We start from the raw sequence: 16,054 nt of genomic DNA, 5'->3' as shown, positions 1-16,054 counted from the left end.
TACCGGAGGATTTTTAATATGTACAGATGCGTCTGGTAAAGGGTTGGGCTGTGGTCTGATGCAACATGGCAAAGTGGTTGCTTATGCGTCTCGTCAATTAAAATCTCATGAAACTTGTTATCCTCTTAATGATCTTGAGTTGGCTGCCATTGTGTTTGCTTTGAAGATCTGGTGCCAGTATTTGTATGGAGAAAATTTTGTTATTTATTCGGATCATAAGATTCTGAAATATCTCTTTCCTCAATCTGATTTGAATATGAGGCAACGCAGGTGGATGGATCTCCTGAAGAATTTTGATTGTGAGATTCAGTATCACCCTGGATCGATGAATGTTACTGCGGATTCCCTTAGCCGTAAAGTTCATGACTCTGTTTTAGCTTCTGTTTGTGTCCCCAAGGTACATGAGGATATATGTACTTCTGGTTTGACTTTTCACTCGAATTGGAATTCTGTCACTGTCTCATCATTGCAAATTGAGCCGAACTTGATATCAAAAATATAAAAAGCCCAACGAAGCGATGCTTAGATCCAGAAGTCTAAAGAACTTGTAGCTGCAGGACATCAGTCTGGACTTCAGATTGCGCTTGAAGGTTCTTTACGGCTTAATGGTCGGCTGGTAATCCCTAATAATTCTGATTTGAAATCTGCCCTTCTTCGAGAAGCACATTGTAGCAAATACAGTATTCACCCTGGAGGCCGAAAGATATATTTGACATTGAGACCTCAATTCTGGTGGAGACATATGAAGAAGGACTTTGCTGAATTTATTTCGAAATGCCTTGTATGCCAGCAAGTGAAAACCGAGAGAATGAAATCGGGAGGATTAATCCATAGTCTTGAAATCTCAAAGTGGGATTGGGAACATATTGCTATGGATTTTGTGACTCATTTACCTCGTTCGCCCAAGGATTGTTATGCTATTTGGGTTATTATTGATCGGCTTTCGAAATGTGCACATTTTATTCCGTATGAGCGGACTTATCCTTATAATATAACTGCCTGTTTATACATCGAGAATATTGTGAGATTGCACATTGTTTCAGTCTCAATTGTATCTGATCGTGATCCCGGGTTTGCTTCTAAATTCTGGGGTAGTTTCCAAGAAGCTATGTGTACGCGTTTGGCTATAAGTAGTGCTTATAATCCTCAAAATAATGGCCAGACTGAGCGTATAATTCAAACGTTACAGGATATGTTACGTGCGATTGTGATGGATTTCAGAATGGGATGGCAAGATTCTTTACCATTGGTGGAATTTTCTTATAATAATAGCTTCCAAACGAGCATGGTATGGCACCTTTTGAAGCCTTATACGGGAGATGATGTAGGTCACAGTTATTCTGAGATGAGATTGGTGAAAGACAAATTACTGGACCTGAAAGGATACAAGAAAATCTCGTCTTCAATTCAAAAAAAATAGCTTCACATTCATCTGATAAAATGAATCTCTGATTCTTCTGTGTCAGCTGAGTAATAGGCTTAGCTATTTTCGAAAATCTTTCAATAAAACGACGATAATAACCACCCAAAGCTATGGATCTCAGGATCATTCGTAGGTCTCGGCCAATTCAATACAGCTTCAACCTTCGCAGGATCAACTGATATGCCATGTCTCGAAATGACGTGGCCCAAAAATACTACTTTGTCCATTCAGAATTCACATTTGAACAATTTAGCATATAAATGGCTGGTATGAAGAGTTTGAAGTATCAGTCTAAAATGTTCAGCATGCTCCTTTTTCTATTTCGAATAGAATATCATCAATAAAAACAATAACGAATCGGTCAAGATAATCTCGAAAGACACGATTCATTAAATCTATAAAAACAACAGGAGCATTCGTGAGACCGAAAGGCATAACCAAGAACTCATAGTGGCCATACCTGGTACGAAAAGAAGTTTTAGGCACATCTTCTTCTCGAACTCTTACTTGATGATAACCAGAACAAAGATCAATCTTAGAGTAAACATAATTACCCTGCAACTGATCAAATAAATAATCAATACGAGGAAGTGGATACTTGTTTTTCACAGTAGCCCGATTCAATTGCCTATAATCGATACACATTCGCATAGTACCGTCTTTCTTTCGAACAAATAAAACTGGAGCTCCCCAAGGTGATACACTCGGTCGAACATATCCCTTACCGAGAAGATCCCGTAATTGTTCTTTCAATTCTTTCAATTCCAGAGGTGCCATGCGATAAGGAGCTGAGGCGCAGTTCCCTGCATAAGATCGATACTAAATTCAACTTCTCAATGAGGAGGAAAGTCAGGAATCTCATCGGGAAATATATCCGAGAATTCTTTCGCAACTTGAATATCAGATAAAGAAAGCTCCTTCTTATAGACATCAATAGCGTTGATAAGATAACTCTCATCTCCGCTAGTCAAAAGTCGAGACATTTCAAGAGATAGTGTTTGAGATATCGAGGACGAAATCTTTTAAGTTGGGGAGAAACGTGAGACCCCGAAAATAAATTAGTATTGATGACATTTTTTGTAAATAAGTTGAAAAATATTCAATTTATTTTGATGGAATTTTCGTAAATAAGTTGAAAATTAATTAATTAATTTTAAGGGTAAAATAATAATTAGTGACATATTTTGGTCAAATAAAGTCCAAATGATTTGAAATTTGAATATAACGTAGAAAACTAAAGGATATAGAAGTTTCATGTTTTGAGTTTTGAAAAATTTGATCGTTTGACTGGTCCAAAGGGATATACCAGCGTTAAAATGTTAAATATTATATTATATATTATATAATATAATATTAATAATATTATATAATATTATATTAATAATAAAATAATAAAATATAATATTAAAAAAATGATAAATTCGAAAAATCTTCAACGAGAATGTGTCAATTTGTTTGACACTAAGTTGCATGAAAGGAGATAAGACGTAGGAATAAGAGTTTTGATTTTTCTTTTCGATCTTGCAACTTATCGGTTTATCCAATCGACGAACCGACTTTCAGTTTTGAGATCGTTAACACGAGGTCTTCGATTTGAGGTATAAATGTTATATTTTTGGTGATGTTTAAAATTCGTCGATTTTTAGAATAAATCCGATAAATTGTTAAATCATACAGAAATTGAAGATTGTTGAATAGTGTATGATTTCAGACTGAGCTTTGCTCACCCCAGAGGGGGCTGTTGTTATTTTTGTATGTGGACAATGACATGTACTCAAGGATATCAGGAGACCGGAGAGGGTGCTTCTAGGAGGGAGTCACAGTTTGAGCTGAGGTTTTATGTTTTGTTTCCTAGTATATATGTATCTATATACCGGCACATGTCCCGAGGATATGAGTTTGTTTGTATGTAGTTGGTTTTGATTATGTGTGGGCATATTTTATGATGTGAGATGAAAATACTATTTTTAGTATTCAAATAATATATTTTGGGCTCATTGTAAAGAAAATTTAAACTCGTTTTCCGCTGTAATTAATTAATCATAATCAGATTGCAATGTAATAACGATTAGGAGCTAAGGGCCCCATATAGAGTGGTATCACCTTAACTCCTAATCGTTCTTACAATGCAATTTGATTAGGGTTAATTAATTATAGCAAAAAACGAGTAAATATTTTTCTTTACAATGAGCCCTGAATGTGTCAATTGTAATTATAATACTTAAAATTGTATATAATATAGTCTCGTCTCAACATGTCACAATATAAAACAAGCCCACACGTAATCTAAAACAACTACATACAACAAAACTCATATCATCGGGACATACCCCGGTATATATATACATATACATATATACTGGGATAAACCACGAAACCTCAAATCAACCTTGACTCCCTCCAGAAGTATCATCTCCGGTCTCCTGATAACCTGGAGTAACTGTCATTGTCAACATACAAACACAACAACAGCCCCCTCTAGGGTGAGCAAAGCTCAGTATGAAACAACTATAATATATACCACAAATATCTAAACAATGATATATGGTATGCAATGCATGTATGTCGTGGAGGTATCAAGTCAAATGCCCATCCACTGGGCATATATCAGAATAAATCGAATCGCTATCAAACCAATGCTCGAGCTGGCACACCGGCCTCAATCAGGGATACTCGTATGATAACGTCGACAAAGCGCTATCAAATCCCAATTCTCAATCAATCATCGGGGCCACTAATGACTATGCTTTAAGGGCCACATAATGCCAAACATAGCATCGTGTTCACAAACCCCAGAATCAAATCCAATCATATCAGGGTATCCAAGGATTATAGCTCAACGTGTATGTCATGTATGCCACATCAAATTAATAAATAAGGCATATAGACATATATTCTCATTCCAATCAATCAAACATATATCATATGATACAAATACATGTCGTATGTTATTCGGTCGCAACATACCTCAATTCTTCGTTCTAGTCGATGTAGCTTGAAGATATCAGTATAATAATCTATCCACATATGTTTGGTACTTTTATCAGTGTGGACAGGAAAGTCATTTCTCTCGAGTATGTCCGAACATGGGTACGCCTTCTTCTCAACCCCAGCGAGGATTTAGAGGTGGCCCAAGTATGATGAGACCTGTTGTTCATGTTCCCTCATTCCAGAAGTCGATTGTTTCATGATATCGAGGACCTAGTGGTCAGAGTGCCCAGGCCCTCCTCAAGTTTGAGTGTATGCTATGACTGAGGATCAGGCAAAAGAATCTCCTGGTGGTGTGATTGCAGGTACTTGCATGCTTTGCGATTATCGTGCACGCGTTTTATTTGATACAGGAGCATCTCACTCATTCATATCTCATGCATTTGTTGCATCGCATGATATTATGTGTACTCCGTTGTATGATACATTGTCGATATCCACGCGAGCAGGAAAGATTATTCTGTCTGAGCAAGTTCTGCGGAATTGTGTATTGATATACAAGGATAATGTGATATTCCTGAATTTGATTGTTCTCCCAATGCACGACTTTGATTGTATTGTTGGCATGAATATCTTGACAACAAATCGAGCTACTCTTGATTGTTTTCATGGTGTTGTTCCATTTCGACCTGTTGATAGACCCAAGTAGAATTTTTATGGCAAGGTTTCTCAAGCAAAAATTCCATTGGTATCCTCTTTGGAAATGTATCGACTTTTGATTAGGGAGAGCAGGGTTTTCGAATTTTCTTTTCGATCGTGCGACTTATCGGTTTATCCAATCGACGAATCGACTTCAGTTCTTGGATCGTTGACACGAGGTCTTCGATTTGAGGTATAACTTTTAAATTTTTGATGATGTTTGAAAATCGTCGATTTTTGGAATAAATCCGATAAATTGTTAAATCATACAGAAATTGAAGATTGTTGAATAGTGTATGATTTTAACGAAGAAGAGATGATTATAGTGATATTATTTTGAACTATTCCCAATTTATTATAATTAGGAAATTTTAATCGTTGGATTGAGATTGAAGAATTGTTTGTCAGTTATTATTAGTTCTGATTATATATGTGGTAGACTAACTGACAAGAAACTTTGTTTTGAAGTCGGAATTGAATTATGTTATGATTTCGATTTGACTTGAATTTTTGAAGTTTCAATTGTTGATTTTGAATGATGTTATTGATGGTTCGGGAAAATGGGGTTGTGGCTCATTGGGGTTGAGCTAGGGTTCGATGGTTGGGTTAGAAAATAAAGGGTTCGAATCTTGGTCCACAGGGGACGATTCATGGTTCATGAGGGTAATTTAGAAATAAAAAGGTTATGTTTAAAGTTTGGGAAGAAATTATTTAAGTTTAAATTAATTCGAGAATTAAACGCTTCACGAATTATTAATTAAGAAATTAGATCGAAATCCTCGAGTTTACGTCAAATAAAAATATTAAAAATTAAATTTAAGCTTAAATTATTATTTGTGATAGTCTCGAGTCAATAAAAGTGAGAAAAAGGTCAAAATCGAGAAATTTTAAGTCAATGGGCAAAAACGATCATTTTACACCTAGGTAGTACGAAAAATGTTGGCAGTGTCCCGAGAGATCATAACGCATCTTAAATGATATTTTAAAACGTTTATGATGAAAATATGAAATTTGATGATTTATGAGAAAGCTGTGCAATTTTTACTATTAAAAATTTTATTTTACAAATGTGAAAAAGACACGATATTTTATGATTTAAAAGAAAAGAAAATATTTTGAGGGATATGAATTGAGTGTGACAAAAAGGATATGATAAATGATTTTTGGGAATATCACGAGGGAGAAGGCCCTAGAAGGAGCTCGTTTACGGGAGAAGGTCTCAGAGGGAGCCCAACGATCGTATTTCCATTTTACGTCGGTGCCTAATGCCCGTCCCCATGCGCAATGGTGAGCTAAGACAGAGCAGTCGACCAGAGGATAAAGCTATTCACTTTAAAAGATCAAACTTCACCCAAAATGATAAATGAATTAAAGCTTTACGATTTGACGATTTATGATTAAATCGTGCATACAAATTTATTTTGAATAAAAGTATGATTTTTAATGCATGTGCTTGTATATGTATTATTTGCAACTCATGTTTAGAACGTGTTGAGTCATTAGACTCACTAGTTTTGAATGATGCAAGTGATGATGATATTGAGGGAGGCCCTGACGCTTGAGTCGATCGAGTCCGGCAGTACACTCCCGGGGGATTTTATTTTCACATTAGCTTGATAATTAAAAGTTTAAAGATTTTATTAATGATTTTATTAGAGATTTTTTTATTCTTTATTTTGAAGTTAGGATGATCATGTTAAAGGTTGGAATTGAATTTTGTTAATTGACGATTTAGGGATATTTTATGCAATTGAGATTTTAAATTTTAAACTATTTTGATTTATGGAAATGTTGAGTATTTTAAATGACGAGTTTCGAATTCTACAATATGAGAAAAAAATTTAGTAGGATTTTAAAGTTAAAAAATAATGGATATTTCGTGAAGTGTTATAATATGTCAGGTCAACTTCTTTCCACACATATTTTTAGCCAATTGACATTCGAGAATGTTAAGGTTTGTTTCAAACCAGACTGAATTAATTTTTGAATGAAGGAATTTTAGGAAGTGTTTATTCAGTACCCCTTCTAAACACTTCAACTGATCCTATCAAGTTGTATCAGAGCGAGTTTTAATTTGTCTTTGTACATTTTCTAAAATGTCTTTGTTCAACAAGATCTCAATGTTCTCCAGAGAAGAATTTTATGGATGGGAGATAAAGATACAGGCTCATTTAGCTTCACAAGACGATGATATGTGGTACATCATTATTGATGAACCAATGGCAATTATTAAAGAAAATAATGTTGTTGTTATAAATGACGAGTCACCTCAGAAAATTGAAAATCTCATAGATGAATGGACAAAAAATGATAAGAAAATATCCAATCTCGATAATGTGAATAAAGACATACTTTATAAAACTCTTGAAAAGAATACTTTTAGCAAGATCAAGGTGTGCAAGACAACAAAGGAAATTCGGGAAAAATTGTTTGAGTTTTACGAAAGAAATGAACAAACAAAAGAAAAACAACTTTTTGTTGCTACGCAGAAGTTTGAAAACATCAAAATTAAATAAGGAAAATCAATGTCTGAATTTGATGAACGAATAAGTAACATTATCATTGAATTGAGTTCACATGGAAAAATGTACAGTAACCGAGAAGTTATCTTGAAAGTGATGTGTGGTTTACCCAAAGAATGGGATGTGAAAACAATGACAATGAGAGAATCTAAAGATTAAAACAAACTGGAGTTGCTCGAATTTTTTGCGCATTTAAAGGCGTACTAGTTCAAGTTGCAAACAAGAGAGGATGATCAATCTACTTTCAGTTGACCAAGGCCTTAACAGTAGTAAAACTGACCATCAATTTTGACTGGGAAGTCAGCCAAGCTGTTGAGTAGTGATGTCATGTCACTGTTTGTGAATAAGTTTGACAAGTTTCTAAAAAAGAATCAAGGAAATTATCAAAGCTCTCATCGAATATCTTATCAGAAGAGGGAATCAACTGATGATTCCAACGCTTGTTTCAACTGTGGCAAAACTTGACACTTTATAGCTGATCGTACCAAATGAAAGAAGGATGTGTAGGAAACTATGAATTTAAGAGTTTGACAAATAAATTGATAAAAGATCTAGAAAACCAAACAGAACTGACACAACTGAGAGTTCGTAACTTATCTCGAAACTAAAGAAGACTTATCAGAACGAAATAGATTTAAAAATGAAGTAAATAGACTAAAGTTCTTATAAGTATAAATAAGTCGAAAAACCGGTGATTCAAATATTGTTAAATAGATTGAAGATCAGAACTGGAACAGAAATGAAATGACCTAACTGAAATGGAATGTTCAAACTGAAAAGACATCAGTTCGTTAAGCTAAAATGATTAGTCGAGCAGTTTTACTCTTGTTAGCTACGTTATCAGTTGTAATTTGAATCTCTGAAGGCAAAATTTTAGTCCGTACCAAAGTAGAACCAGAATAGTCTGATACATCGTACCTTTGTCAGAAAAAGTCATCTACATGAACTGAAAGACGATTCAACGGATATTAATCATTTAATGCACTCAATATGTGTAACGAACCGTACTATTTAACTACTTTAAATTTGCGGAAAAATAAAAATTTTCTTAAATAAGTAGAAATTATCAAACTTCGTTAATAAATAATTGCTCGTCTAAAATATTTATAATAAAACAACTACCAATAAGTTGCGATAAGTAAACGTTTAAAAAATTGAAAACACCACTCCTTAAAATCATAGTAATTGAACATGCATAAAATCTTAAAACATGGGCGGTCCTCGGATTTAGCATCCCACTCAGTCCAAGCCAGCTCACTGATCCTCACCCCTTGTCTCCTCAAATGCATCCTCACCTGCATCGATCAAGTCTAGTGAGTCTAAAGACTCAACATGTATAAACTGGGAGTAACAAGTAATACATAATAAAATCACATGCAACTTTAAAATAAAGCGTACGTACTTGAAATTTGAACTTGCATACTTAAAAGCCTGAATGTAACATACTTGAAACTTGTGCATACATACATAAACATAGAAGTGTCATCATCATAAGACTTTTCTTAAACATGGTTGCATACTTGTACATAATTGAACATTCATAAACTTCATCATTTTGCGTAGAGGCATGTTTCAAAGCAAGTGACCCATACATAAATACGCCTGATCAGACTAAACCACAGTACTGGGCTGACAGGGAAGATCCACTGTCACATACATGAGATCCACGTTCATGCTTTAACGGGTGGATTGGTCCCCATTCATGCTTTAACGCTTCTCAATCCTGATCTATACCCGTTCATGCTTTAACGGGGTGGAGAAGTCCTCGGCCACGTTCACCGACTTCCAAACCCATTCATAATTTGGTCACGAGACATTTAGCATACCTCAAAAACTTAAAATATTTTCTTTTGCACGTCGAACATACTTACTTGGCGTTGAGGTATTCGTTGGATCTCGCTTGGGGCCGTTGCTGCAACAAACTAACATGAGTTCAAACACTTATCTTTCATAGCTTAGACGTAGGTACTCGTTCTCACCACCGAAGTAAATAAATGGCTTATGACATTCTAAATCTCTCGGAACTTGACCTCGTTTAATAATCGTACTAAGCCATTATATAGAACCCCAAAATAAATCCTATATTTTTACATAAATAAATTTTAACCATCGTACTAAACCATGATATAGAACCCCGAAGCAAATTCTAAAAAAAAAAAAAAAAGATGGGGTACACGGACCCCGTGTAGGGGTCCGGTTAGGCACGAAAATTTCATGTTTTTGAAGAAAAACGGACACGGACTCCGTGTCGGGGTCCGGGAAGGGGTCCGTGTAGCCTCTGGAGGTGGAAATTCACTAACTTAATGATTCATTCTTCCAACCCAAGCCTAAGGACCATGAACCAACACCTCAAAACTCATCCTAGGATGCTATTACATTGATTCGGACCCGTACAAACACCCCAAACATCCCCAAGCATCGTCAAACAACTTCAATACACAATAACCCGTAATTCGACATCGTTTTGCTTCCTACGACTTCTATTACATCCCAAGCCAATCCCGACCCAAACGAACCACCAAATAACACCTAAACACATCTCACAACATATCTAAATGTAGTAGCACAAGCCCGGCGGTACCCAACGAAGCCTGCAACAAATAACTTCAAGAACATGATGAACATCATTTTCAAAAGATCAAAGGTTTGAGCAGTCACACGAAAATAACCATAACTCACTCGTTTCTTCTCTGAAAATTACGAATTTTATATCAAATCGAAGGTATTGAAAAGTTCTATTATATGTTGACAATATTTTTACAAAATGAACCGAAATTACACATGAACCGAAATGACAGCAAAACGTATTTTTGAGATCTAAAATACTTCAGAAATCGATTCAATGCATAATCGCTCAAACTTTGCTCATAATAATTAAACTTTTACGCATAAAATACATCAAAAAATCTACTATGAAGATATCGATGCATAAAACGAAAGATTATACATGCCTTTGGTCTTGAAACGTAGGAAATCTCGCAAATCTCGACGATCCGGACACGAGGAAGAAATTTGGAGATTCTTGCTATTCTCTAATGGTAGAATAGATGGAAATGGAGCTCAAGAACACTTGAGGAGAAAAGGGAAATAAATGAGGGGAAATGGAGGAGAATTGATGGGAATGAATTTTCTTCCGGCGAAGACTTGGACAAAGTCTTGCAATTGGAGGCAAGTGGAATGAATTGAGGGTAATTTAGGAATAATTTAAATATATTGATTAGGTTTAAACTAATTAATCAATATAAGGTGTATTCCAAATAAAATTTAGACTACTCGAGGCTTGAAAAAAAATACATAAAATATTCCTAAATTTACAAAAGTTGCACCACAATTAAGGGAAAATAAAATATTAATTGTCATTGAATAAAATACTCCATAATTTAAAAATTCCTTTTAAACTTAAATAAATATATATATTTTTTAAATTTAAATAAATGCACGTGTTTTACGTGTAATGATTTTGGATTCTACAATATGACTGTTGGAATCGAAGAGTATATATAGCTGATGAATTCAGTTGAATAAGGGGTTGATGAACATTCGTGTACAACTACATCAAGAACAAATCAGTTAGTTGCGAATCACTCTCGAGTTTATTCAGCTTACAAATCGCAACATTTAGCTCTTATCTTACTGATTTGTTTGTAGCGTTCAGGCTTTTCGTTAGACCTATTCAGTAAACTTATAAGTGATTAGAAAAAAACTAAGAGTTTCAGTTTGACTTTGTATGAGTCCAATTGAAGTGTATTATTACAATTCTTTGTAATCAATCAAAGCCTTTTAGTGAATTCCTATCCTTGAGATAGAAATAATAACATATGAGTAGTTGAATCTCCTAACATCCATCAAACTCGTTGTGTTCATCATTTTATTCATTCTGTTATCGATATCTTGTCCAAAAATATTGATAAACTGATCGATATTGCCACACAAGATTTCAGAACTAGTTTCTTAAACAACTTATTCATATCCAAAAATATTTAAAAAATTAAAGTGTTTATTCAATCCTGCTTTCTAAATATATCATTGTGAGGATCGATTATGTGAGAAAAGAATGTTTAGAAGGGGGGTTGAGTAAACACTTTACAATTTTCACAACTTCTTTTAAGGTCGAATCAGTTTAGTGAAAAACCGAGTTCACAAATCGTGTTTTCAATGACAATCAGTAAAATTAATAAAGTGCGGAAATAAACAAAAGACAGATAAAATATAATAGGTAAGAAAGAACACACGATTTTGTGGATGTTCGGAGATTTCAAATACTCCTACGTCACCCATTCTATCTCGAAGATAGGATATTCACTAAAAGACTTTGATCTATACAATGATTTGTACAAAACCACTTCAATTTGAACTTAACACTGTCAAGACTGAAGCTCTTAGTATCAATACAATTTATCAGCACTCAACTGATGTGTAATTTCTTAACACAACTGATCTCGATAAGATCAAATAATACAACAGTAAGTGTTTTGTGCTTTTAGCTCAAAATGTATAGCCTGAAAGCTATTGATGTGTATAATAAGCGTGAGCTTTTTGAGAGTGAGCTTGAAATAATTTATGAGTTTCTTTAAGCTAATAGATGGATAACTTGGTGACTGATTCGGTTTGGGAAATTAGTTTGCACTTTCAGTTGGCGTTCTTGAAAGCTTCAATTTGGCTCGTTTAACTGATCAGTTTGAAACCTGATCAGTTCCAGCTTCCTGTACACTTAAGTAAATCAATAGAAACAACATAAATTTTTTTGTTAATCATCAAAATAATGATTTCGAACATGAAATGTTCCAACAATCTCTCCCTTTTTGATGATATCAAAACTTGAACAGTTAAAGCTATTTAAAACAAATTTTAAAATTTAAAATTACATTGATTCTCCCCCTTTGTGAGAGTCAAAACATTTAAAACGATTAAAAAAATATTTTTAGTTCGAGGGATAAGAAAGCTCCTCCTCAATAACTGAATTTAAAACCGGGTTAAATTGAGTTTAAAACATTTTTCAGTTCAAGGAAAATAAAGCTTCCCCTCACTAACTGAATTCAAAACTCTTTAAAAATAATTATCTATGCCAAAATTCAGTAGCTTTAATCGTTCAAGCAGTTTAGGCAAGAAATCTGGAGATATCAGTTCAATCATACAGAAACATAATTGGATAAACATGATATTTATTTAATCAAATAATCGTCCCTTGTATTATACATTTAAGCATACTAACAAGTGTAAGGGAAAATGCTAATACACTAACAAATATTAAACAACATCAAAAATCAATCAGTTTATGTATGACAGAACTGAATATACCAACAACTGGTTGCCTTGAACTCTTGAAGTGCTGCAACGATCTTGAGTCTTTTTGCCAGACAAATAGCTAGTTGCCTTGGACATGATCTCTGTGTTGCCAAATTGGTCGGGCTGACTCAAACTGGACTCAATTGATGTTGAACCGCATTGATCATCTACTTGATCAGATATGGTAATTAAGCGACGGTATCTTTCTGATTATTAAGCTCAACTTTAATCATCCAACATGTGAACATAGTTGGGCTACGCCTGTTGACCAGCTTCAACTGGAAGATTGGCAGCTGAAACTTTGTCTTCCGATCAGTTTTGCTGAATAACCAACAGGTAGGACTCATACCCCTGCAGGCTGATTAAAGCCCCAAAGCTCAGAGTTGAGAGAAGTGGCTACAATATTAGTCGCAGAGCCAATCCTCTCTACTCTTCGCAATGAGCGTTATATAAACATTTCAAATAGTTTTGAAAATAATATAAAGTACTTTTAAATAGCTTTTAAAACTATTTTAAAGTAATATAATTTAAAAGACAATTTTCTTCAAATGTTCTTCTTAAAAATTCTAGCTCTGATACCACTTGTTAAGATCGGTTAGATGAGAAAAGGGTGTTTAGACGTGGGGGGAGGGGGGGCGGGGAGGAGGGGGGTCTAACAAACACTCTACAATTTTCACAGCTTCTTCTAAGGTTGAATCAGTTTAATGAAACTGAGTTCACGAATCTTGTTGTTAATGTCAATCATTTAACTTAATAAAAGTGCGAAAATAACCAAAAGACAGATAGAATATAATAAGTAAGAAAGAACACAGGATTTTGTGGGTATTCAGAGATTTCAAATACTCCTACGTTACCATTTCTATCTCGAAGATATGATAATCACTAAAAGACTTTGATCTATACAAAGATTTGTACAAACCCACTTCAGTTTGTACTTAACACTGCCAAGACCGAATCTCTTAGTATCAATACAATTTATCAGTACTCAACTGATGTGTAATTTCTTAGCACAACTGATCTCGATAAGATCGAATAATACAACAGTATGTGTTTTGTGCTTTTAGCTCAAAATGTATAGCATGAAAGCTATCGATGTGTATAATAAGCGTGAGCTTTTTGAGAGTGAGCTTGAAAGAATTTGTGCAGAGTTTCTTTAATCTAGTAGATGGATAACTTGGTGACTGATTCGGTTTGGGCAATCAGTTGGTGTTCTCAAAAGCTTCGGTTTGGCTCGTTTAACTTATCAGTTCGAAGCCTGATCAATTCCAGCTTCCTACGCACTTAGGTAAATCATTAGAAACAAAATAAAAAGTTTTGTTAATCATCAATATCAAGATTGCTAACATAAAATGTTTCAACAATCATCATATGTAAGGTCTAGGAAATTCGAACTACGTAATCTGACTGTATGCAATCTAGAGTTTTTATTTAAAATATGTGTTAATGATTTTATGCATTTATTTCATAATTATTGCATGGTTATATGTTTATTTCATGGTTAGTTAAAGTTTCATGCATTAGGGTTTTAAGTTGTATCTCGTGCTCGAATGAGTAATGGAGACCGGGGATAATCAGAAAAAATGTTTTTATTAAATTATTATTTTTAATTATTTAATATATGATGTAATTAAGTTTGATTTTTGAAAATAGACTTTGGTTGGATATTTTTACTCGTCGGATCATATTTTTAACCGGTATGCAAATTTTATCGATCCAGAGAACTTTTTGAGGGTTCAGACAATATTTTTAAAAATATGTACCTAAACTAAAATATTTTTTGGCTTGACAGGTTTTCTTTATTGCATAATTGGCCTAAAACCATTTCAAACTCATTTATTTTAATTAGGGCCCATTATACAATAATCCATCATTTAAAAACCTATCAACCATAACCCTAAACCTAATATCACCTAGTGGCTGCCCCTCCATCTTATTCAGCAGCCTCCAATCCCGAAAAATACAGCATCCTCTCGATTTTCTCTCTTGGTTTCAAGAAAAAATTCTTCCCCGCCTCTCCGGTGCGCGGTCTACGCAAGAACATTTGAGTTTCTAGCATACAAACCTTAAGGCATGCCATGTATCTTTTTTTATCATCATTTACACCATTTATATGCCGATGTATATGTATTTGCATGGAGAATACTTTGAATTATCATGTGGTATCATTTTTGCAAGGCTTTGACATGGAAAGTGCTTCTTTTATTGCATAACTCACGTTTTTGTTACCTTGGTGCAAGGGGCTTCCAAGTGAGGGTCCTAGGGGGCTGTTTACGTCAAGGAAATATGCGTCAATGGGTTGGAATCTCAAGTGGTTCACGTTTTGTTGGAGTCCAATCGTGATTTGTTGGGTTGAAGTCGCGGTGGGTGCTATGTCGGGAGTTTTGGAATGAGCTGTCTGTGTGAGGGGCTGTTCCAAGCCGTGGACCAGACCCCAGTGGGTTTGAGTCATGACATAGGATGGCTCGCACGCTGCTGGTTGTGACATTAGAGCCGATCGAAGGCATTAAGTCCAGAGTGGTCATTTTGGTCTCGGTTGGGGCGATATGGTTAACCAGCGGATGGTTACGTCTTTTAGCGTGCATGGGGCTGTGAGATTGGGTTAGGTCGGTCCAGAATGGTCCAAAGGTGGGCTAGGAAGGGCTGGTTCAGGGCTGGTACTCGTTGGTTTTGGCTAAAGTCGAGGAATCTGGGTATAGACGCAACTAGGGTTTCGTGGTTTGTGCGGTGGAAATTTCCAGCAACTTTCATGCTTGGTTCATAGGTCCTAAGGGTCTGAAATGAGTGGTTTAGGGGCTAGTTGTGTAGGTTCAACTCACGTTTTAAATTTGGGAAGATTTGGTTAAGTTACAGGTTGATTCAAGTTAAAACCGGGATCTTGGTCCAAGTTTTAAAACAAATCGTATTTGTTTTGAAACGGGCTCAATTTTACGTCTAAGAAATGATTATTAATACGTTTTGAGGTGTTTTGAGGAGCTTGGTAAGATTCGGGTCGAAATTTTGAGGTCCATGGATAAAATGGTCAATTAGGGTTTTCAGGGGCAAAATTGTCATTTTGCACGTGGTCGAGTTTTTAGTCCTGGAAGTGCTCTAAACATGATTTAAAATGTTTTAAATGTTTATGTTATCATGAATATGACATTTTATGAAATTATGAAAAATACGTTGTATACTTGATTTTAAGGAAAATTACGTATAT

The sequence above is a fragment of the Primulina tabacum genome, chromosome 14 (genome assembly GCF_025594145.1).
Source record: "Primulina tabacum isolate GXHZ01 chromosome 14, ASM2559414v2, whole genome shotgun sequence".
NCBI lineage: Eukaryota > Viridiplantae > Streptophyta > Magnoliopsida > Lamiales > Gesneriaceae > Primulina > Primulina tabacum.
This window is presented reverse-complemented; position numbering follows the sequence as displayed.